The following is a 24656-nucleotide window of genomic DNA, read 5'->3' on the forward strand; positions in this document are numbered from 1 at the left end:
CGGTGAATCATCCAACTGGTCAAGTCGGAGCCCAGACGGTGAACAACGGCAGCCTATTTTGTCACGAGGTGGCAACAAGGCCAAGTTCATTCCTGTTCGCCTGCACTCCCAAGGAATTGAAAGCGGGAGCACTTGCTGAATTTTTCCCCTCGCTAGCCGAGGGGCTCTGAGGCGGTAATGTTATTGGCGTGCAGGCCGAGATCAGCTAACTTAGAACACACCAGGGATTGAACCTGGGACCTCCCAGAGGGATCAGCTTTAATAGGACAAGTGGCTCTTTTCTCATCCTTTGAACTTCATTGTGCCCTCTTCGCCTCTGAGCCAGAAGGTTGTGGGTTCAAGTCCCACTCCAGAGACTTGAGCACATAATCTTGGCCGATGCTCCTGGTGCAGTACCAAGGAAGTGCTGCACTGTCGGAGATGCCGTCTTTCGGATGAGACGTTAAACCGAGGCCCCGTCTGCAACCTCAGATGGACGTAAAGGATCCCGCGTCACTGTTCAAAGAAGAGCAGGGGAGTTCTCCCCGGTGTCCTGGCCAATATTTATCCCTCAACCAACTCCTGAAACAGATTATCTGGTCATTATCACATTGCTGTTTGTGGGGGCTTGCTGTGCCCAAATTGGCTGGCGTGTTTTCTACATTACAACAGTAGCTACACTTCAAAAAGTATTTCATTGGCTGTAAAGCAGTTTGGGGGATCCTGATGTTGTGAAAGGCGCTGGAGAAACCTATGGCCTTTGCTCAGTACCCAACAGCCCATGTTGTTTATCGACCATTGAAATTAAATGATCAGGAATGCACCGCCCCCAACAGCAAGGGAGAGCCTGGAGCCCTGAAATTATCGCTTATTCTTCAAACCAAAGAAAAAGTCCCACAAAAATAAAACAATAAACACATTTTAAGAGAATCTTACAGAGTTGCGTACCTCTTATTGGACCGTGCAGGGTTGGCCGGTGCAGATCTGTAGCAGTCTGATAAGTGGCAATCCCTGGAGTAAATATCAAAAGCCTATTTCAGGGAAATGTGGCAGCTTCCCTTATTTTTTCCCTCCAGACCCCGTGCAATGAGCTGTTTGACAGATTTATGATTAAGCCACAAGAATCAGCAAGCGAGCTCACCTTTTACCTCCCCCATTCGCTCTCTCTCTCCCTCCTCCTCCTCCGCCTGCCCCACTCCAGCTACTGGCATTATTGATGTTTCCCTGCATCATTCGCTAACACGTTCATGTGATAATTAACCCTCCTGCTTCCTTTGTCTGGTACGTGTAGCAAACAATGCCTCTGGGACCGGGCGGTGTAGCTGAACGACAAGAGTCTGCCATTAATCACCTGCTTACCGACTCCTTCACCAAAGGCTTTCCTGCGACGCTTTCATTTTTTTGTAACTCCAGATCATTAAAAAAATAGTCTTTCATAACCAATTGAGAGGTGAGGGTCTGCCATTAATTGCGATTAGCATTATTTCCTGAGAACTCACTTAATCGGGCGATAAACTCGCATTGGTTTTGTCCAGATTGTTAACTCTGTGATGGGGAAGTGGCCAAGCATCCACTGGCTGAAGCATTGGGACAACATCCATCATCAACCCAGCAGAAAAAAAGCAAAACAAATGAAATGTGGATATATATATTGGAAAAATAACACACATGGGAGTGATTTCAAGACTGGAATCTCATTTAAAGGTTCAAATGACAGAAACCATCTGAGTTTTGCCGTCGCTCTTTAAGACACTGTCCAAATCTGATTTAAGCCTCAATTCATTTTTAAGTATTCATTATTCTATATTGAAACCATCTGAACCTCTCGATTAGATTCCAGCCAGTAAACCATTCCTGGGTTAACAATAGAAAGTGCTGGAAACACTCAGCAGGTCAGGCAGCATCGAGGAGAGAGAAACAGAGTCAACATTTCAGGTCGAGGACCCTTTGTCAGAACTGGAAAAGGTTTTGCTATTGTATGAACCATTCCTGGGTATCTGTTATTCTATATATAAACTATCCACAGCCCCACAATGTGGTGGACTTTGCTCAGGAGTAGAGCACCTGTAGGTACACTGAAACATACATTTGCATCTGTACACAAACATACACCTGCAGCCAAACCCACACCTGCACCTGAAACTATGAGTACACCTGCGTCTAAATCTAAACCTACACTTGCCTCTGAGTCAGAAAGCTGTGTGTTCAAGTCCCACTTCAGGGGATCTAGGCTGGCGTTCCAGTGCAATGCTGAGGGAGTGCTGCACTGTCAGAAGTGCCATCCTTTGAATGATACATTAAACCGAGGCTCTGTCTGCCCTCTCAGTTGGATGTAAAAGATCCCACGTCACTATTTGAAGACGAGCGGGGGAGTTCTCCCCCGGTGTCCTGGTCAATATTTATCCCTCAACCAACATCACTAAAACCAGATTATCTGGTTATTATCACATTGCTGTTTGTGGGAGCTTGCTGTGCGCAAATTGGCTGCCCCGTTTCCTACATTACAACAGTGACTGCACTTCAAAAAGTACTTCGTTGGCTGTAAAGCGTTATGGAAAGTCCTGAGGCTGTGAAAACGCTATAGAAATGCTACTAAACCATTTCTTTAAAGCTGCACCTAAACCTATACATATGTGTACACATGCACCTAAACTTACACCTATGACTGACCCTCTAGGCTGACACTCCCAGTGCAGTGCTGAGGGAGTGCTGCGCTGTCAGAGGTGCCGTCTTTCGGATGAGACGTTAAACCGAGGCCCCGTCTGCTCTCTCAGATGGACGTAAAAGATCCCATGGCACTATTTCGATGAAGAGCAGGGGAGCTATCCCTGGTGTCCTGGCCAATATTTATCCCTCAATCAACATCACAAAAAAAAACAGATTATCTGGTCATTATCACATTGCTGTTTGTGGGAGCTTGCTGTGCGCAAGTTGGCTGCCGTGTTTCCCACATTGCAACAGTGACTACACTTCAAAAAGTACCTCATTGGCTGTAAAGCACTTGCGGACATCCAGTGGCCGTGAAAGGCGCTATATAAATGCAAGTCTGTCTTTCTTCTTTCTATATCTGTAGCACATGCAGGATTAAAAAATCATGGAGAAAATTTAACTTCTGAAAATCTACATTCGTGTGAACGTTTGTGAATTGCTGGTGTTCATGTTTGTTTGGAATTAGAGGATGCTCACGGCCTGTTGAGATTGTTTAATTACTGGGGACATACAAAGTGCTGAAGCTACAAAGTCGCATATTTGCGAAACAATTGGAATCGTTGATTCAAAGAGGTAAAGGAAATGAACGAAAAGAGATAATGAACGCGAGAGAAATTAAGCGAGTGTGAGAAAGAGAGTGAAAGATTGTAAGAGGAAAGTGTGAGAAAAAGACAGTGATTGCATGAAAAAAAGAGAAAAGTGAAAGAAAGCCGGAAGTTTCATTGCTTGAGTGAAGGTTATCGTAATTAGTGGGACGGAAACTGGAGTCTAGTCCAATGGCCTGAGGAGTAATCAGTAGCTAACGGCTTACAGTCACCCGAACAAGGAGTTCAGATGAGAACAGAAAACACGAGAGAAAGGCTTCAATAACTTGCACGCAAACATCTCGATCCCAAGATTGTTATTCTGCCATGTAACCCCCTCCTACTGGTAATATTTTGCTCCAATTTCCTTCTCTTTTCCCCCGGTGGCGTTGATTAATGTTAAAATATGATCCCACAGACACCAACAGCACCTCCACCAGGTGTCCATTCTTCACGTGCGAGTAGACACAGTGAAGATTGGCTGCTTAATTTAGCAGAGAAAACAGATGAAAATTCATAGACTGTAAATCTACATTTCTAACACGTACTTTAAAAAAATTCAGTCTTGAGATGTGGGCGTCGCTGGCAAGGCCCAGCATTTATTGCCCATCCCTAGTTGCCCTGGAGAAGGTGGCGGTGAGCCGCCTTCTTGAACCGCTGCAGTCCATGCGGTGAAGGTGCTCCCACAGTGCTTTTGGGGAGGGAGTTCCAGGATTGAGATGAGGAGAAACTTCTTCACTCAGGGGGTGGTAGGTTTGTGGAATTTGCTGCCCCAGAAAGCTGTGGAAGCTACATCATTAAATAAATTTAAAACAGAAATAGATAGTTTCCTAGAAGTAAAGGGAATTAAGGGTTACGGGGAGCGGGCAGCAAATTGGACATGAGTCTAGGTTCGGAATGGTCATGGCCCTGTGGGTAGTGGAGCGGGCCCAGGGGCCGTGTAGCCTGGTTCTGCTCCTACTTCTTGTGTTCTAATTCTGTGTTAGATTTCAGGAGATGGTTTTATTCCTGTTCCTGGCTGGGGTGGAGATCGCCTTTACAGAAGGTAAGTACTGTAGAAAATATAGGGACAGAGTGATTTCCTGGAAGAGTTTCGATCGCCTAGATGGGTCGGAGAGGAATTTCCCAGATTTTTTCTCCCAAATTGGCCATTGGGTTTTTTATCTGGTTTTTCGCCTCTCCCGGGAGATCACATGGGTTCGGGTGGGATGGAGAGTGATAGAAGATTTGAGGTTAGGATCAGATCAGCCATGATCTTATTGAATGGTGGAGCAGGCTCGAGGGGCCGATTGGCCTACTCCTGCTCCTATTTCTTATGTTCTTATGTTCTTATTTTGACCCAGCGATGATGAAGGGACGGCCGATACGTGTCCAATATGCACTCCCACCATTTGAAGTCCTGCATCGGGAGTGTTAAACCCGCAAACACACCCCACCCGCTTCCAGCAATCAGGAATGGGAACCATGGCTGATCTTTCTCTCACTAACCCAGGGGGTTCTGAGGCCAATTGCAATGACCTACTGCTGCCTCAGGAGAGTCTACGTGGACTCAAGATCAAACTTGGGAGCTACACAGTACGGTTCATTTACCAACTGAACCGCAATGTCCTTCCGACTAATTATTTCATTTTACGCTAATCAGAGATTTCACCCCTATTATTTCTCACCCTATTTAGTACTGGGCCCGATCCCAGACATTATTCTTCTGCTCTTTCTGGTCCACAAGGAAACTAAAAAGAAATGTTTTAAAAACTTAGCTTGCTGGGCATCCTCTGGCCCTGGCTCCCACTCCCACTAGGTTGTGTCTGATGGGGAAGCCACGACTGCTCACCTGCTTAGTCCTCACGTTAAAACAGCAGATCGGCTCACGGTGACATAGTTATAAAACACTGATCAGGCCTCAGCTGGAGTATTGTGGCCAGTTCTGGGTGCCACACTTTAGGAAGGATGTCAAGGCCTTGGAGAGGGTGCAGAAGAGATTTACTAGAATGAATCCAGGGATGCGAGACTTCAATCATGTGGAGAGACTGGAGAAGCTGGGGTTGCTTTCCTTAGAGCAGAGAAGGTTAAGAGGAGATTTGATGGAGGTGTTTGAAATCATGAAGGGTTTTGATGGAGGAAATAAGGAGAAACTGCTTCCAGTGGTAGAACAGTCGCTAACCAGAGGGCCCAGATTTAAGGCACTTGGCAAAGGAGCCAGAGGCGACATGAGGAAATAGATTTTTTTTTACGCAGCGAGTTGCTGTGATCTGGAACGCGCTGCCTGAAAGGGCGTTGGAAGCAGATTCAATCGTAACTTTCAAAAGAGGAATTGGATAAATACTGGAAAGGAAAAATTTTGCACAGCTATGAGGGAAAGAGCAAGGGGGGAGTGGGACTAATCGCTAGCTCTACCAGAGAGCCGGCACAGGCACGATGGGCCGAATGGCCTCCTTCTGTGCCGTATCATTCGATGATTCTATGATTTAAGAGGACCCCACCAGCTTGGGGCAGACGTCCTCGTCACCTGCAACTTAAAATTGCAGCTGGTCAGATCGGGGCAGAAAAGGAGTGCGTTAAGTCCCCTGCTCCAATTTAACTGCCCCGCCCCCACCTGGTTTCTGCCTGGTGGGTGGTGTGGGGTGAGGAGTTAAAATCGACCCCACGGTCTCTGGCGGTACATATACAAGCACAGCTTAGTGTTTCATCCATCTTCCATATGTATAACAGTGAAGATGAACAGTGAATGATGAATACTTGAGAGTTACTGTGTTCGGCAGTACTTCTTTTCCCCAGAGAATTGAGCACATCTGGAATACATTGCCGGCTGGTACGGTGGGTGCTGACCAATGCTCCTGTTAAGCTGTGTGGCAGGGCGGCTGCACAGCGGTCCGGAGGTCCCATGCAGGCCGCTCACCAGCTTTTCAACGCTGGGAACCGCGCCTGCGCGAACATTTGAATAGACTGTGCGGCCAGTTAAAGGGATCGCAGCCAGTTCAAGAGGGGAGCGGGTCCGATTCTTGACTGGGGCAGAGATGGCATCATATAGAAGGCAAGTGCCTTTAGAGACAACACTGGGTCTGTGTGATCTCCTGGACTGGCTTTGCTCGCCTGAGGGGGTCAGAGAGGAATTTTACAGGAGTATTTTTTTCCCTTATTTGGCCAGCTGCTTTGCCTCTCCCAGGAGGTTACATGGCTGTGGGGGCAGGTGTTGGGGTGAGGTGGGGGGGGGCGGCAGAAGGGAAGGCTCGACCATCAGGGTGTGAGGCAGGCTTGATGGGCCAGCTGCTCTTTTCCTGTTCTAAGGAGACTTTCCTCTTTGAAGTAATTTCTTCTGAAGAAGGTTTCACCCATTAAGTGGGATTACAAAGAGCACCAAGACAACTCTGGTACCTCACCCTGTGACAGTAACACTAATTCTAAATTGACATGCCTTTGTTTGCCCAGCAAGTTTGAGAAACAAGTGGCCATATGTGTCCAGCAGTTAATTCACCTTCCCTGCTAAGATTACTGACACAACAATTGCAAACAATGGCTCTGAATTTCTGTGTTTCCTCAGCGATCTTCTGCCCATGCCTTCAACAACTACTTGCATTTATATAGCACCTTTAACGTAGTAAAACATGCCAAGGCACTTCACAGGAGGATTATAAAACAAAACAATTTGACACCGAGCCACATAAGGAGAAATTAGGGCAGGTGACCAAAAGATTGGTCAAAGAAGTAGGTTTTAAGGAGCGTCTTAAAGGAGGAAAGAGAGGTAGAGAGGTTTAGGGAGGGAATTCCGGAGCTTAGGGCCTTGGCAACAGAAGGCCCGGCCACCAATGGTTCAGTGATTATAATCAGAGATGCTCTAGAGGGCAGAATTAGAGGAGCGCAGATATCGCAGGGGTAAACTAATGGGCGGGGTGGGGGGGGCGGGAATCCCCTAAGTTGGGAGTTTCCACCCCTGATTCACAATCAGGACCCTGTGTTTGTGTGGTGGCTAGTACTCTGAGTGAATGGGCGTTCATGAGCCCTACCAGTGGGCGCCAGGTTAGGAAAATAGGCTGCACCTCCAAAGGCCACGAGGATCATTAACCTAGTGGTAGCTTGGACTCCTGTTTGAATCACTATCATATTGAATGCTGGACCCTGATCTGATCAATATCACCTAATTCAATGCTGGGCCTCAACACAATCATTATACTATGCAAATCTGGGCCTCATGCCAATCAATAACCAATCAATAACCTATTCAGAACTGATACCTGCCCTGACCAATACCTAATTAATATTTTTGTTAACTTGTTGTAGCCCATTTAAAAAGGCATCGAAGAGGAATTTGGGCACGATAGTGTGGTGGTTATGTTACTGAACTAGTAATCCAGAAGCCTGGACGAATAATCCCACCACGGCACTTTGTAAATTTCAATTCAATTTAAAACTCTGGAAATAAAATAAAATGCTGGGGATCAGTAAAAGTGAAGCTGTCGGACTGTTGCAAAAAAAACAAATTGTTCGCTAATGTCCTTTAGGGAAGGGGTTGACTGTCCTTACCCGGTCTGGCCTATAGGTGACTCCAGTCCCACACCAACGCGATTACCTGCTCTCTGAAGTGACCTAGCAAACCACTCAGTTGTATCAAACTGTGACAGGGGCAACGAGGAGATGGGCAATAAGTGCCGGCCTTGCCTGCCATGCCCACATTCCCAGAATGATATTTTTAAAACCTGCCTTTACCGCTGTACTCTGAGTCTTAGTGGGTCTAAAGGAAGGGATTTCAAATTTTGACTACTGCAGTGACAGGAGTGAACAGTGCGATCCCATGTGGTTGGGGGGAGAAGGGTTTGCATTAACTCTCCAAATTGGAATCAAGTTCCAAAAGCTGACGGTTCCCATTTTCCTTGCTCAGTATCCATTGGTTACTGAGAGGATAAGCTTCAGCATCTTCGCCCCGACGCTATCGCAAGGTGCTTCCATGCGTGATGGCTCAATGCTCAACTCACGTTGGAAACAAATGCATCATTTTGTAAAAATCCGTTGTTCCATGAAATGAGAGGCCAAATCCTAATAAATCCACAGTTTAAGATCGTTAATGGGCCATGAAATATGTGAAGTTGCGGCTTTGTGCAGAGCGTGTACAGGATGCATAAGGGCAATAGTTTGGGGTCAGTGGCTTCTATGAAAGAAAGGACTAGAAAGAAAAATCTCACATTTATATGGCGCTTTTCTTAAGATTATAATTTTTTTTTGCCTGCAAGACGTGTAGACACCAATAAACTCAAGAGTTCTGGCCCAGTCTTCATCGCACAATATATAGTGAAATCTACCTCCGCATGTTCTCGAGAGGAGATATCAATTGGACATTGACTTACAGGATCAGCACAATCCACTAATCATGGCGTTCACCAATCAGGAGAGCGAGGGGGCGGGTAGGAGTTGGAGCCTTGAATCGATTCTTATGACACTTCGATTCATTTGGGGAAATGCTGGTGTGAAGGTCACTTTGGTGGTAATCTAATTACATCCGCACAATTGCAGGACTGCAACACGCTGAACAACACAATCAGTTGGTAATAACAACAGGAAATGCTGGAAAAACTCAGCAGGCCAGGCAACGTCCGTGGAGAGAAAATAGAGTCAACGTTTCGGGTGAACCCCTTGACAAGACGAAAGAAGCACAGGAAATGAAATAGATTAAGAGGCCAGTGCTTCTTTAGTCTTGACAAGGGGTTCACCCGAAACGTTGACGCTATTTTCTCTCCACGGATGTTGCCTGGCCTGCTGAGTTTTTCCAGCATTTTCTGTTGTTATTTCGGATTTCCAGCATCTGCAGTATTTTGCTATCGTACAATCAGTTGGTGTGCAGGCACAAGTGTGAGCTTCAGCTGAAGAGAGCCAAATAGGAAGAGCAAGCTCACAATCAGCATTTTGGTGCATCTGAACTGTTGGAACTTAAGAAAAGAAGGTTTGATTGGATGAGAGTTTGGGTCTGCTGAGTGGAAAGATCCAATTATAATCCCTCGTGCAGTGGGATCCATCAAGGGCAACACAACAACAACAACTTTGCATTTATATCTTCTTCTTCTTAGGCAGTCCCTCGGAACCGAGGATGACTTGCTTCCACATTAAAAATGAGTTTGCAGGTGACTGATTAGTCCAATGCGGGACCTACAGTCTCTGTCACAGGTGGGGCAGACGGTGGTTGAAGGGGTGGGTGGGCAGGGCGCTCCCGGCGAAGAGGCCCAAGGTGCCCGGCGCCCTCCCGGATGCCTCTCCCCCACTTTGTGCGGCCCTGGGCCAGGGACTCCCAGGTGTCGGTGGGGATGTTACACTTTTTCAAGGAGGCTTTGAGGGTGTCCTTGAAGCGTTTCCTTTGCCCACCTGGGGCTCTCCCACCGTGCCGGAGCTCCGAGCAGAGCGCCTGCCCCGGGAGTCTCGCATCGGGCACGCGGACAACGTGACCCGTCCATCGGAACCGACCGAGCGTGGACCATTTATATAGCGCCTTGAACGTAGTAAAATGCACCAAGGCGCTTCACAGGAGCGATTATCAAACAAAATTTAACACCGAGCCACATAAGGAGATGTTGGGACAGGTGACCAAATACTTGGTCGAAGAGGTCGGTTATAAGGAGCGTCTTAAAGGAGGGGGGAGAGGCGGAGGGGGTTTAGGGGGGGAATTCCAGAGCTTAGGGCCACGGAAATGAAAGCATGGCTACCAACACCATTGGATGAGGAGGAGCAGACCCCAGGTCTATTCTGTATATAACAAAACTCTGATGATGGCGGGGGGGAGGTTGGGGAGTCCGGGAGGACAGTTTGAATAGGAATGGCTAATTAATGATGACTCACGATGTGCTTTGCACGAGAGCTCAAATGTAAACAAAGAGGGATCAGAATAAAAGGGAGTTGGGATCTCGTGAATGTTTCCTTGTCAGTGGTAATGTGGTCAAAGATAGCAACTGAACTCTTGGATGGAGTTCTAATGGCACTTCCACATTTATTATCAGGTCTTGAAGAGCAACATTAAATCACCGCCCGTGCCTTCTCCCCTGCCCGCCCGCCCCTCCGCCACAACCAATATGTATTCTGACAACACCTCGGTAGGGACGTCCCTTCCTTTTGATTTTAAGAGCTTCAGGTCAGGAATCAGCCTGAGACCTCGAGTCTCCGACAGCCGCCGGCAGAGGACCAGACCACGGCGGCTTCCGCGGGCCTCCAGCTCACTGGCTGACTTTCCTGCCCCACTTCCTGGGGTGGTCCTGCCAGGAGGCCGGCTTGCCACGAGGGGGGGATTTGGACTGGGTCAAAATAATGACCCGGCCCGCCAAGGCCTGGCGAGGCCGAGCACACCCTGAGCATGGGAACAATGCAGCTGCCCACTCGGCGAACTCCTTCTCTGCGATTCCCAGCTCGCTGCCGCGTCGCTGCGTTACGAGCCACAGCAACTCGGAATGGCTGCCTAAAGGCTGAGAGCCCAGAGCTTGTGCAGAACTCGTTAGGATTGTTCCTGCTGTCATTTAACTCCAGATATTCGCAACATCATTTCTCTGATGACATACATTATCATAGAATCATAGAAGCTTACAGCACAGAAGGAGGCCATTCGGCCCATCGTGTCTGCACCAGCCTAATCCCACTTTCCAGCTCTTGGTCTGTAACCCTGTAGGTTACAGCACTTCGAGTGTATATCCAAGTACTTTCTAAATGTGATGAGGGTTTCTGCCTCTACCACCCTTTCAGGCAGTGAGTTCCAGACCCCCACCACCCTCTGGGTGAAAAAAGGTTCTCCTCAACTTCCCTCTAATCCTTCTACCAATTACTTTAAATCTATGCCCCCTGGTTATTGACCTCTCTGCTACGGGAAAAAGGTCCTTCCTATCCACTCTATCTCGGCCCCTCATAATTTTATACACCTCAATTAAATCTCCCCTCAGCCTCCTCTGTTCCAAAGAAAACAATGTTAAAGGTCAGGAGGCCACAGCACTGGCAGCAAAATGACTTTCCACCCTGACTCATGCTCTATACAAACACCCCCTGAACCCACAGGCACAACACTCCCACTGGCTTGGTAGCAGCAGCTTCCTTTTTTGACAAAGGGTCGAGAAGAGGTTATTGTGGGGCCGCGCAACACACTCAGCCCTTCAGTCTTACACAATGGCGCGATACACACTGACCACAAGACTACTGCACAAGATCAACGACAAATTATTTCTCAGTAAAAACTCTGGAGCAAGGACGCCGCAATTGTTCGTACTTCAAATAGCATCGCCAGCTCTGATTGGACGTATTCCTGGAGATTGCATCACATGACCCCCTGCCTCCAACCGCCCCACCCCCACTCACCTGCCATTGGTCGCCCGACATGTTCATCATCGCGGCCAATTGGAAAGTGAACAGACTCTTCGTTACCTGACTGAATGATGCTTGGCCGTCAGTCAAACAGCCCTTTTTACCCCCATCTCCAATATATTTATAAATAACTAATAAACAGAAGGGTCCAAAGAAAATGAAAAAAACACAAATGTTTTTAAGTCCAAGTCCCGTTCACCCATCACCCCTGGGCTCGCTGACCTACGTTGGCTCCCGGTTAAGCAATGCCTCGATTTCAAAATTCTGATCCTTGTTTTCAAATCCCTCCATGGCCTCGCCCCTCCCTATCTCTATAATCACCTTCCCCGCCCCCCCACACCAAGATCTCTGCGCTCCTCCAATTCTGGCCTCTTGAGCATCCCTGACTATAATCACTTCACCACTGGTGATCGTGCCTTCAGCTGCCTAGGCCCCAAGCTCTGGAATTCCCTCCCTAACCCTCTCCACCTCGCTACCTTCTCTTTCCTCCTTTGAGGTGCTCCTTAAAACCTACTTTTTTGACCAAGCTTTTGGTCATCTGCCCCAATATCTCCATGTGTGGCTTGGTGTCAAATTTTGTTTTATAACGCTCCTGTGAAGCGCTTTTCGACGTTTTACTACGTTAAAGGCGCTGTATAAATACCTGAGGAAGGATGTTCTTGCCATGGAAAGAGTTCAGCGAAGATTCACCAGGCTGATACCTGGGATGGCAGGAATGACGTATGAGGAGAGATTGGGTCGATTGGGCTTTATTACTCGCTGGAGTTTAGAAGAATGAGAGGGGATGTCATTGAAACTTATAAAATTCTGACAGGACTTGACAGACTAGATGCAGGAAGGATGTTCCCGATGGCGGGGGAGTCCAGAACCAGGGATCACAGTCTAAGGATAAGGGGTAAGCCATTTAGGACTGAGATGAGGAGGAATTTCTTCACCCAGAGAGTGGTGAACCTGTGGAATTCTCTACCACAGAAGGCAGTAGAGGCCAATTCATTAAATATATTCAAGAAGGAGTTAGATATATTTCTTAAGGCTAAAGGGATCAAGGGATATGGGGAGAAAGCAGGGACAGGGTACTGAATTTGGATGATCAGCAATGATCTCATTAATGGCGGTGCAGGCTCGAGGGGCCGAATGGCCTACTCCTGCTCCTATCTTCTATGTTTCTATGTTACAAGTTATTGTTTTTTAATGGGCTGATGATCTTTCTCCCGGGTGTTGCTCCCAGTAATGTCCCGGAGATTAATCTTCAATTCCTGGAGACTCCAGGCCAATCCTGGAGAGTTGGCAACCCTGCCTTCAATGGGAGAATATTCAGCAACACGGTGTCACACTGGCCTTCAACCTCCACAGCAGATCACCCTGAACACTGAGCAAGACTGCCCACAAACTCCACGGTACAGGTTATCAAAACTAAAAATGACAGACCCTGGAAGGGTTACGTGGCGGTAATCTAATAATGGACTTTCGACAGTGGTTAGAAAATACTCAATCTGTTCTCCTGCTATTTATGATGTCACTTGACCACCTCAATTATAGCCTGTAACTCCCGGGTATCCATTATTCTGTCCATAAATCTTCCAAACCCTTCAATTAGATTCCAGCCTGTAACTTACTCCCGGGCACTCATTAATCTATATATAAAACCACCTGATTATCTCAATTAGATTCCAGCCTGCAACCCACTCCCAGGTATCTAGTATTCTAGATATTAATCTATCTAAATCCCTCGATTAGATTCAGTCTGTAACTAACTCCATTTATCTATCTATTATATATATATATATATATATATATACACACACACCATCCAAACACCTCGATTAGATTCCAGCCTATAAATCACTCCCAGTTATCCATTATTCGATATATTAAACTATCTAAATCCCTCGATTAGATTCCAGGCTTTAACCCACTCCAATATATTAATTTCTCTACTTCAAAAACCGCATTGATAAGCAACAGTATTTTCCTTAATTCTTTTTTGATTTAATTCTGGTAGATGTTGAGGAGATCTGGCTTTAAAAGTTACCTCGGTAAGATGGCAGGCATTGCTTCCATCTACACTGTCAATATTATCTCCTTATTAATTACCTTTATTCTTGGTCAGAACTAGCACATCACACACACACACAGACCTTAAAGTAATCAAGGATCAGACAACACTGAACGACAGTAGAACTAAGCCCCCACTTCAATCTCTCACACCTGATACCTACTGAAATGCTGGAGCATTTTTCTGTACAAATTATTAATTAAAAATTAATGCACCACGCTCAGCAGGCTTTGAACAGAAAACGTAAGGAAATAGCAGAGGAGCACGGTACCTGCTAGCTCGAGCCTTGTCTCAGCGGACTCCTTTATACAATCTCCCATCAAATCTTCCTCTGCGATGTCCCACCTACTAGAATCTGCATTCCCCCCTCTTCCACGCCAAGCCTAGCTCTGCTCCAGATTACCATTCCAACTGCAACTGGTAACGGATGGACAATATCATGTTTTATTTATTGACAGCTGTCCCCCTTTTACACTCTCAGTCAGTCCCTCCCTCAGCTCTCTCTCTCTCTCTCTCTCGCTCGCCTACCTCATAAATAATTCAGCAGATGCAATCCTCTGCACAAAAGGACTCCATGCACGACATCAGGCTTCTTTCAGCTGCACACAGACACACACCCTCAAACAGGGATTTAGTGATATGCCGGGATGGAACTGAACCCTGCCACTTACTGTACTTACCAGTAGCGCATGCAGCTAACAGCACCAACCCCCCACTCCGCCAGGACTGAGGTGACCGTGGTGTGTTGGCGAAAGGGACCGGCACCTTTCTGATAATCGGGGCAGGTAATCCAACATGTTTACCCATGCCTGGTGTTGTGCCCACTCCAGAGACTTGAGCGCACAAAATCCAGGGCTGGCACTCCCAGTGCAGTGCTGAGGGAGCGCTGCACTGTCGGAGGTGCCGTCTTTCAGCTGAGATGTTAAACCGAGGCCCCGTCTGCTCTCTCAGGTGGACGTAAAAGATCCCGCGGCACTATTCCGAAGAGGAGCAGGGGAGTTATCCCTGGTGGCTAATATTTATCCCTCAACCAACATCACGTAAAAAAAAAGTTTATCTGATCATTGCCACCTTGCTGTTTGTGGGAGCTTGCTGTGCGCAAATTGGCTGCCGCGTTTCCCACATTAAAACAGCGACTACACTTCAAAAATACTTCATTGGCTGTAAAGCGCTTTGGAACGTCCGGAGGTCGTGAAAGGCGCTATAGAAATGCAAATCTTTCTTTATGTTGCTGGGAAGCCCCAGAACCATTCAATCTGGTAGGATTATGGTCCAGAGGGTAAATTTGGAGATTTATAATGAGTTTTTATATATGTGTTAATTCCAGGCATATCAAAACTGGAAAGGTATTCATCACCATGCAGCCACAGGCACGTTCACGTTACAAGAAAGAGATGACAATACACATGTTTGTTTGGGAGATGGGTAGCACTCATACAGATGTTGTATTGATCCAGGGCGCTGTACAAATGAGCATCTCAAACCCCGTCTCGCCAGCATTAACCTGTTCTCCTGCTCTCGAGTTTCAGCTTCTGCAGGTACACAGCGCAACAGCGGACAGATAACTGGACGCAGAGAAACACAGCGCCAGGCCCACGCAAGCAGTTGCCTTTTACCCAAAGTCGCACCACTGTAGCAGTTTACACTGAGACGCACGCATACATAAAATCACTTAAAGTCACTTCACCTGATGAAGGAGCAGCGCTCTGAAAGCTTGTGATTTCAAATAAAGCTGTTGGACTATAACCTGGTGTTGTGTGACTTCTCACATTTGTCCACCCCAGTCCAACACCGGCATCTCCACATCACACATAAAATCAGACAGCGCCAGGAGTGAGCAAGTCCTTCAAGTCAACCGAATGCATACTGCCCTCAGCCAATACTAATCACCTCGGGCAGTTCTGGACTTTCCCACTTTCTCAGCAGTAAAGGGCATCTCATCAAAGCAAACAGCATGGAAATCTAAAATCAACATCATATAGAATTACCGGCACCCGGCTACCGACCATAGAGCACATATACCAGAAACGCTGTTTACGGAGGTCACGGTCCATCATCAAAGACCTACCCACCCCAGCCACAGTCTGTTCGCCCTCCTGCCATCTGGGAGACGCTACAGATGCATTCGCACCCATACGACCAGATTTAGGAACAGCTTCTTTCCCAGGGCTGTCATCCTACTGAACTCCACAAATAAACTCTAAAGCCTGCACATCTGCCAATGCACTTTATTATGGTTATGTTTATGTTAATGTATTACAAGCCAAATGTATGTTGAATGTTTAAATGTCTTAATCTAAATGTACACTCTCGGGAGCCGCAAGCATACATTTCGTTGTACTGCACTTGTGCATTAACAATGACAATAAAAGTTGATTTGATTTTTTTTTTTTGAATTACATTGAATTTACAGCACAGAAACAGGCCAGTCAGCCTGACCAGTCTATGCCAGGGTTTATGCTCCACTCGAGCTGCAACCCACTCTATTTACTTCCTCTTAAAGAAAGAGAAAGACTTGCATTCCTATAGCGCCTTGCACGACCACCGGACGTCCCAAAGCACTTTGCAGCCAATGAAGTACTTTTTTGAAGTGTGGTCACTGTTGTAATGTGGGAAACGCGGCAGCCAATTTGCGCACAGCATGCTCCCACACACAGCAATGTCATAATGACCAGACCATCTGTTTTTGTTATGTTGGTTGAGGGATAAATATTGGCCCAAGACACCGGGGAGAACTCCCCTGCTCTTCTTCGAAATAGTGCCATGGGATCTTTTACATCCACCTGAGAGAGCAGGCAGAGCCTCAGTTTAATGTCTCATCCAAAAGACGGCACCTCCGACAGTGCAGCGCTCTCTCAGTACTGCACTGGGAGTGTCAGCCTATATTTTTGTGCTCGAATCTCTGGAGTGGGATTTGAACCCACAACCTTCCAGAACTCAAAGGCGAGAGGGCTACCCACTGAACCATTGGCTGACACTGAATCTGATCCTATCTGCATAACCTTCTATTCCTTTCTCCCTCATGTGCTTATCTAGCTTCTCCTTAAATGCATCTATACTATCCGCCTCAACCACTCCCTGCGGTAGAGAGTCCCACAATAATTTTAAAACAATAAAGGGAATTGACAGAAATCAAAAGGGATTAACTCTTTCCTCTGGTACAGAAGTCAGGAGTAAGGAGCAACAGAATCTGAGAGTGTGAGCTAAACCGGCTAAAAGCAAACTCTGGATTTTGCATTCAGTCATAAGGCTGAGAGAATTCTGGCACTGCTCCAAAAGAGAAGCCATCAAAACAGATACTTACTTGGGGAGGGTAGTAAAGGTAAAAAAAGGCAGGAAGTTGTGGTTGTAAAGATAGAGCTGGCATAGCTAATAAATCCGATGAGCAGGCTGGATGGGCTGAACTACCGACTCCTCCTCTTGTATTCCTTCACATCTCTCCAAGTAGCAACGACAACAACAACAACTTGTATTTATATAGCGCCTTTAACGTAGTAAAACGTCCCAAGGTGCTGCACAGGAGTATTATAAGACAAAAAATTTGACACCGAGCCACATAAGGAGAAATTAGGGCAGGTGACCAAAAGCTTGGTCAAAGAGTTAGGTTTTAAGGAGCGTCTTAAAGGAGGAAAGAGAGGTAGAGAGGCGGAGAGGTTTAGGGAGGGAATTCCAGAGCTTAGGGCCCAGGCAACAGAAGGCACGGCCACCAATGGTTGAGCAATTATAATCAGGGATCCTCAAGAGGGCAGAATTAGAGGAGCGCAGATATCTCAGGGGGGTTGTGGGCTGAAGGAGATTACAGAGATAGGGAGGGGCGAGGCCATGGAGAGACTTGAAAACAAGGGTGAGAATTTTGAAATCGAGGTGCTGCTTAACCGGGAGCCAATGTAGGTCAGCGAGCACAGGGGTGATGGGTGAACGGGACTTGGTGCGAGTTAGGACACGGGCAGCCGAGTTTTGGATGACCTCAAGTTTACGTAGGGTGGAATGTGGGAGGCCAGCCAGGAGTGCATTGGAATAGTCAAGTCTAGAGGTAACAAAGGCATGGATGAGGGTTTCAGCAGCAGATGGGCTGAGGCAAGGGCGGAGACGGGCGAAGTTACGGAGGTGGAAATAGGCGGTCGCGAGTTCAGAATTCTGCTCTACAGCGAGTTATGTAATCTGCTTCAAAACAGGGGTGGAGCTCATACACCAAACTCTACAGCATGCAATCTTAAAACGCTATTCAGGTGTCAGCCGTGACTCAGTTGGTAGTACTCTCGCCTCTGAGGCAGAAGGTTGTAGGTTCAAAGTCCAACTCCACCGATTTGAGCACAAAAATCTAGGCTGATGCTCCCAGTGTAGTACTGAGGGAGTGCTGCACTGTCGGCGGTGTCGTCTTTCAGATGAGACGTTAAACCGAGGCCCCATCTGCTCTTTCAGGTGGACGTAAAGAAATACCATAGCGCTGTTTCAAGGATGAGCAGGGGAGTGTGTCCTGGGGCCAATAATTATCCCTCAATTAACATCATTAAAACAGATGATCTGGTCATTATCACAATGCTGTTTGTGGGAGCTTGCTGTGCGCAAATTGGCTGCCGCATTTCCTACATTACAACAGTGACTACACGCCAAAAAGTACTTCATTGGCTGTAAAGTGCTTGGGAACGACCTGATTTCATGAAAGGTGCTATATAAATGAAAGTATTTTATTTACTTTCTTTCAATTAAGTGTGGTATGTAGTAATGAGATTCATGGTTAGAGCAAGCAACCCGTTGAATCAACTGATTCGCCATCGCTAAGATCTGCTTGTCCAACATCCACTCTTTGATGGACCACAATTTCTGCCGGTTAAGCGATAGAAAGACCAAAGCCATTGTCTTTCGCCCCAACCACTGCCTCCATATCCCGGACAATGACTCTGAGCTCCTCCTTGGCTACTGTCTCAGGCTAAACCAGACTATTCACAACCTCGACGTCCTATTCGCCCATGAGCTGCGCTTCCGACCCCGATATCCTCTCCATTACAAAAACTGTTTTCAACCTCCGTACCATCACTGGCTCCTTCCCTACCTCATCCCAAATCTTTATCCGTGCCTTTGTCACCTCCAGACTTGACTATTCCAATGCTCTCCCGCCTGGCCTCCCACTTTCACCATCTGTAAACTTCAGCTCAGCCATAACTCTGCTGCTCATATCCGATCCTACACCAAGTTCCCATCACCCTTGTCCTCGCCGATCTATATTGGCTCCCGGTCATCCAATGGGTTCAATTTAAAATTCTCATCCTTGTGTTTAAATCTCTTCTTGGTCTCACTCCTTCCTATCTCTGTAACCTTCTCCAGCCCTACAATCCCTTGCCCCCAACCTTTCCGTTCCTCCAACTCTGGCTTCTTGTACACCCCACCCCCCAATCATTGGTTTCTTGGGTACCCCCCTCTCCCCTCCCCCCCACATCATTGGTTTCTTGGGCAACACCACCCCCCCCCCGCATCATTGGCTGCCTGAACTCCAGGCTCTGCAATTCCTTCTCTAAACCCTTCTGCCTCTCCGCCTCCCTATGCTCCCTGAAGACCCTCCTCTTTGACCAAGCTCTTGCTCACCCCTCCCAATATCTCCTTCCTTGGCTCGACAATTTGTTTCTGATTACACCTCAAGTTGAAGGTGCTGCACAAATGCAAGTCATTGTTGTTTTTGCTCAGGAACCAGCACCTTCATGGCACAGTTCAGCTGTGGCTCAGTTGGCAGCACCCTCGCCTCTGAGTCAGGAGGTTGTGGGTTCAAGTTCCACTCCAGGGACTTGATCACATAAAGTTAGGCTGACGCTCCCAGTGCAGTGCTGAGGGAGCGCTGCACTGTCGGAGGTGCCGTCTTTCGGATGAGACGTTAAACCGAGGCCCTGTCTGCCCTCTCAGATGGATCCTATGGCTCTATTTCGAAGAAGAGCAGGGGAGTTCTCCCCGGTGTCCTGGCCAATATTTATCCCTCAACCAACATAACAAAAACAGATTATCTGGTCATTATCACATTGCTGTTTGTGGGAGCTTGCTGTGTGCAAATTGGCTGCTGTGTTTCCCACATTACAACACTTCAAAAATACTTAATTGGCTGTAAAGTGCTTTGGGATGTCCGGTGGTTGTGAAAGGCGCTGTATAAATGCAAGTCTTTCTTTCATCACCCTCTGAGCAAAATCGAGGTACTCGAGCAGCAAGACGCGTATGGTAAGTGGAGAGATTCGCAAAGACCGGTCCCGGGATATCACGCGGAACCGAATCACTTGATGGTCGCATGTTGTAAAATCGAAAACCTGAAGAGAATCACATCCAATGCTGGAACATGCAAATCAGTGGCAGGCAGACCTGTCTGGTTTAAGTGGTCCAGTCTAACACAGCCCTTGGCTTTCAGTCCCTCTGCCCTGACTCCAGATACAAGTCAAACGGCCAGTGTTCGAGAAGTACCTTCTGACTCCATTCTGGAGAATGATTGAAATTCGCATTGATCTGTATTCAATCCGCAATGACCACTCTCTACTGTGTCTTATCATATAGTTGTCCATTTTAATATGCGTCATGTGCAATATACTGCACATACAACCAAGAATTCATGATTACAGCAATATATTTAATCAGGGAAGTTTCATCACTTCAGTGATGGTTTTAGCACTTAACAATCCTTGGCCTTTTGGTATGTCTGATGTTCAAATACTTTAGCTTTCCTCTCATTTAATTTACTGTGACAATGTCTTGATTTCTTTTCTCACTTCATCAGGTCAGGGGCATTCTGTCCTCAGTTATTTAGGCCACCTTGGTTACCATGGCGTTTCCCCCTAAGAATTGTGGGTAATTGATGTAATGGAGGACTTAAAACTCCCGTGGAAAGCTAACCATCCCCCCTACTCTTCCCTTCATGACAGCTTTACTGCTTAAATGAAAATGATCCCCTGGGGGGGTGGGGGGAGGGTGGGGAAGAGGTCAGGGATCGTGGAGATATCATATACCCATAATTCCTTGCAGACAAAGAGCTATCCATGGCAACTCAGGCAACCAGTGTCGATCACCTATTCCCCTGCTAATTGGACCACACGTGCGGATCCAATTGTACTTTAATAATAAAAAAAAATTGTTCTTCATATTCCTCTTCTCTGTTGCTGATCGCCTACACTGCCCACATTCATACAGCGCCCCCCTTTTCTCTCACTCTCAATCTGCCTGTGATGTCTCTGTCACTCCCTTGCACAGTTCTCCACCATTTTTTTTGCAATCTTTTCTCTGTGTGGGTTGCTTCCTGCTGTGCAGAACATAAAAATACAAAAAAACACACGAGCTAGTCAACAACTGAAAGGCTGGGGTAACATTCTGGCTGGGAGTCGGGGGGCTTTGTCAAACAAAAGGCCCCACCTGAAATATCAGCTTATAGAAACATAACATAGAAACATAGAAGATAGGAGCAGGAGTAGGCCATTCGGCCCCTCGAGCCTGCTCCGCCATTCATTTCACTTTCACTTTCAGACACTGACTGACTTGCTTTGCGTCTTCAGAATTTCCCATTTATATTTCAGTCTTTCGGCACTTTCAGTTTTCTTTTAATACCTCTCCACGCATGTGTCTGTTTCCTGCAGAATCCTCTGTAATTCCTACAATCTCATCTGGATTTGTCTCTCTCTCTCTCCTGCAGCATTCTATGCAACAGTCTTTCTCTAAATCTTTCTGCCTCTCTCTCGTAGGGTTCTCTACGACTCCCGTGGCGGATCTATCTCAGGCTAGTGCAGAATAACACATACACCTTAACATTCTCCAGGTTTAACCTCCTCCAGCCCCACCCCACAACCCTCCGAGATCGCTGCCCTCCTCAAATCCTGGCCTCTTGTACATCCCTGATTTTCATCACTCCACCACTGGTGGCCGTGCCTTCAGCTGCCTGGGCACCAAGCTCTGGAATTCCCTCCCTAAACCTCTCCGCCTCGCCACCTCTCCTCCTTTAAGACGTTCCTTAAAACCTACCTCTTTGAACAGGCTGTCCTAATATCTCTTTCTGTGGCTTGGTGTCAAATGTTAGAACATAAGAACATAAGAAATAGGAGCAGGAGTAGGCCAATCGGCCCCTCGAGCCTGCTCCGCCATTCAATAAGATCATGGCTGATCTGATCCTAACTGCCAATCTACTATCACAGAACCATCTCCTGAATCTAACAGAATTAGACACATGAAATAGGAGCAGGATCAGGCTACACGGCCCCTGGGCCCGCTCCGCTACCCACAGGGCCATGACCGATCCGAACCTAGACTCATGTCCAAATTCCTGCCCGCTCCCCGTAACCCTTAATTCCCTTTACTTCTAGGAAACTGTCTATTTCTGTTTTAAATTTATGTAATGATGTAGCTTCTACAGCTTTTTGGGGCAGCATATTCCATGGACCTACCACCCTCTGAGTGAAGTAGTTCCTCCTCATCTCAGTTTTGAAAGAGCAGCCCCTTATTCTAAGACTATGCTCCCTAGTTCTAGTTTCACCCATCATCGGGAACATCCTCCCTGCATCCACCCGATCCAACCCCTTCACAATCTTATATGTTTCAATAAGATCGCCTCTCATTCTTCTGAACTCCAATGAGTAGAGTCCCAATCTACTCAACCTCTCTTCATATGTCCATCCCCTCATCCCCGGGATTAACCGAGTGAACCTTCTTTGTACTGACTCGAGAGCAAGTATGTCTTTTCTTAAGTATGGACACCAAAACTGTATGCAGTATTCCAGGTGCGGTCTCACCAATACCTTGTACAACTGAAGCAATACCTCCCTATTTTTATATTCTATCACCCTAGCAATGAAAGCCAACATTCCATTGGCCTTCTTAATCACTTGCTGCACCTGCATACTAACCTTTTGAGTTTCGTGCACCAGGACCCCCAGATCCCTTTGTGCTTCAGTACTTTCCAGTTTCTTGCCATTAAGATAATAACTTGCTCTACGATTTTTCCTGCCAAAGTGCATAACCTCACATTTTCCAGTATTGTATTCCATCTGCCAAATCTCTGCCCACTTACTTAGCCTGTCTATGTCCCCTTGCAGGTTTTTTATGTCCTCCTCACTCACTACTTTCCCTCCCATCTTAGTATCATCTGCAAACTTTGATATGTTACACTCGGTCCCCTCCTCCAAATTGTTAATATAGATTGTAAAGAGTTGGGGACCCAGCACTGACCCCTGCGGAACACCACTAATTGCTGATTGCCAGTCTGAGAATGAACCATTTATCCCAACTCTCTACCTTCTGTTAGATAGCCAATCCTCTATCCATGCCAGAATATTACCCCCAATCCTGTGATTTTTTATCTTAAGCAATAATCTTTTGTGTGGCACCTTGTCAAATGCCTTTTGGAAGTCTAAATACACTACGTCCACTGGTTCCCCTTTATCCACCCTGTATGTTATTTCCTCAAAGAACTCCAGCAAATTTGTCAAACATGACTTCCCCTTCATAAAACCATGCTGACTTTGTCCTATTAAATTATGATTATCCAAATGTCCTGTTACTGTCTCCTTAATAATGGACTCCAAAATTTTACCTACCACAGATGATAGACTAACCGGTCTATAGTTTCCAGCCTTCTGTCTACTGCCCTTTTTAAATAAGGGTGTTACATTATCAGTTTTCCAGTCTGCCGGGACCTTTGCTGAGTCCAGGGAGTTTTGGGAAATTATTACCAATGCATCCACAATCCCTACCGCCACTTCCCTCAAGACCCTAGGATGTAAGCCATCAGGTCCAGGTGATTTATCCGCCTTGAGTCCCATTATTTTACCGAGTACCACTTCCTTAGTGATTTTGATCGTGTTTAGCTCCTCCCCCCCTTTAGCCCCCTGTTTGTCCAGTGTTGTGATATTCTTAGTGTCCTCTACTGTAAAGACTGATACAAAATATTCATTCAGTGTTTTTGCCATCTCCATATTTCCCACCATTAATTTACCGGTCTCATCCTCTAAGGGACCAACATTTACTTTAGCCACCCTTTTTCTTTTTATATAACTATAAAAACTCTTGCTATCTGTTTTATATTTTTTGCTAATTTACTTTCATAATCTATCTTCCCTTTCTTAATCAATCTTTTTGTTATTTTTTGCTGTCTTTTAAAGTTTTCCCAATCCTCTATCCTCCCCCTAGATTTGGCTACCTTATATGCCCTTGTTTTTAGTTGAATACTATCCTTAATTTCTTTACTTAGCCACGGATGGCTGTCTTTTCTTTTACACCCTTTTCTTCTCAGTGGAATATATTTTTTTGGAAGTTGTAAAATAACTCCTTAAATGTACACCACTGATCATGTATCGTCTTACCCTTTAATTTGTTTGATAATCGCTCCTGTGACGCGCCTTGGAACGTTTTACTGCATTAAATGCGCTGTATAAATGCAAGTTGTTGTTGTTGACCTCCTGGGTCATTGTACATTATAACGAAAAGGGTGCCTTTAGACTGCACTCTCTGTGCAAATGTATATTAAGGGAATCAAGGGAAAAGGGGATAGTGCAGGAAAGTGGAGATGAGGTAGAAGATCAGCCGTGATCTTATTGAATGGCGGAACAGGCTCGAAGGGCCGAATGGCCGACTCCTGCTCCTATTTCTACGTACTGCAAACCAACGCATCAAATTTAAACGGGCTAATGCCACTGAACAGCAATAAATCTTACACTAATCTGCAAACCATGTGGTAGAAATTAATTGGGCAAAGGCACTCACAGGAATCAATGCAATTAGTGAAGGGAATCTTCGAGTGCCATCAAACAGCAGGGAGAAATAGAAACCAGCATGTCTTCTGCCTTCCTGAGAATCCACCTCTTCATAACTCCTGGCAAATATGCTGAGAGGTTTTAGTATACGTCTAAGAACAGCAGAAACATCTTTTAAATAAGATCGCGTTTGATGGCAATGATGTTTTGTCTAGTGTCGGTCGTGGCTCAGTGGGTAGCACTCTCGCCACTAAGTCAGAAGGTCTATGGGTTCAAGTCCCACTCCAGAGTCTGGAGCACATAAAGCTA

At 46.5% G+C, this 24656-nt stretch overlaps 1 protein-coding gene across 1 annotated transcript in view; it reads right to left on the reverse strand.

Annotated features, from left to right (window-relative positions):
- Positions 1-14089, reverse strand: part of nfasca (neurofascin homolog (chicken) a) — a 240547-nt gene extending 226458 nt beyond the window's left edge. Inside the window, exon 1 of the mRNA XM_086011088.1 lies at positions 13916-14089. The gene's annotated coding sequence lies outside the window, so the exon portion shown is untranslated. The remainder of the gene's footprint in view (positions 1-13915) is intronic.
- Between the last annotated feature and the right edge of the window lie 10567 nt (positions 14090-24656).

This window comes from Somniosus microcephalus, chromosome 18 (assembly GCF_052327205.1).
Source record: "Somniosus microcephalus isolate GS21.2 chromosome 18, FLI_Smic_1.0, whole genome shotgun sequence".
NCBI lineage: Eukaryota > Metazoa > Chordata > Chondrichthyes > Squaliformes > Somniosidae > Somniosus > Somniosus microcephalus.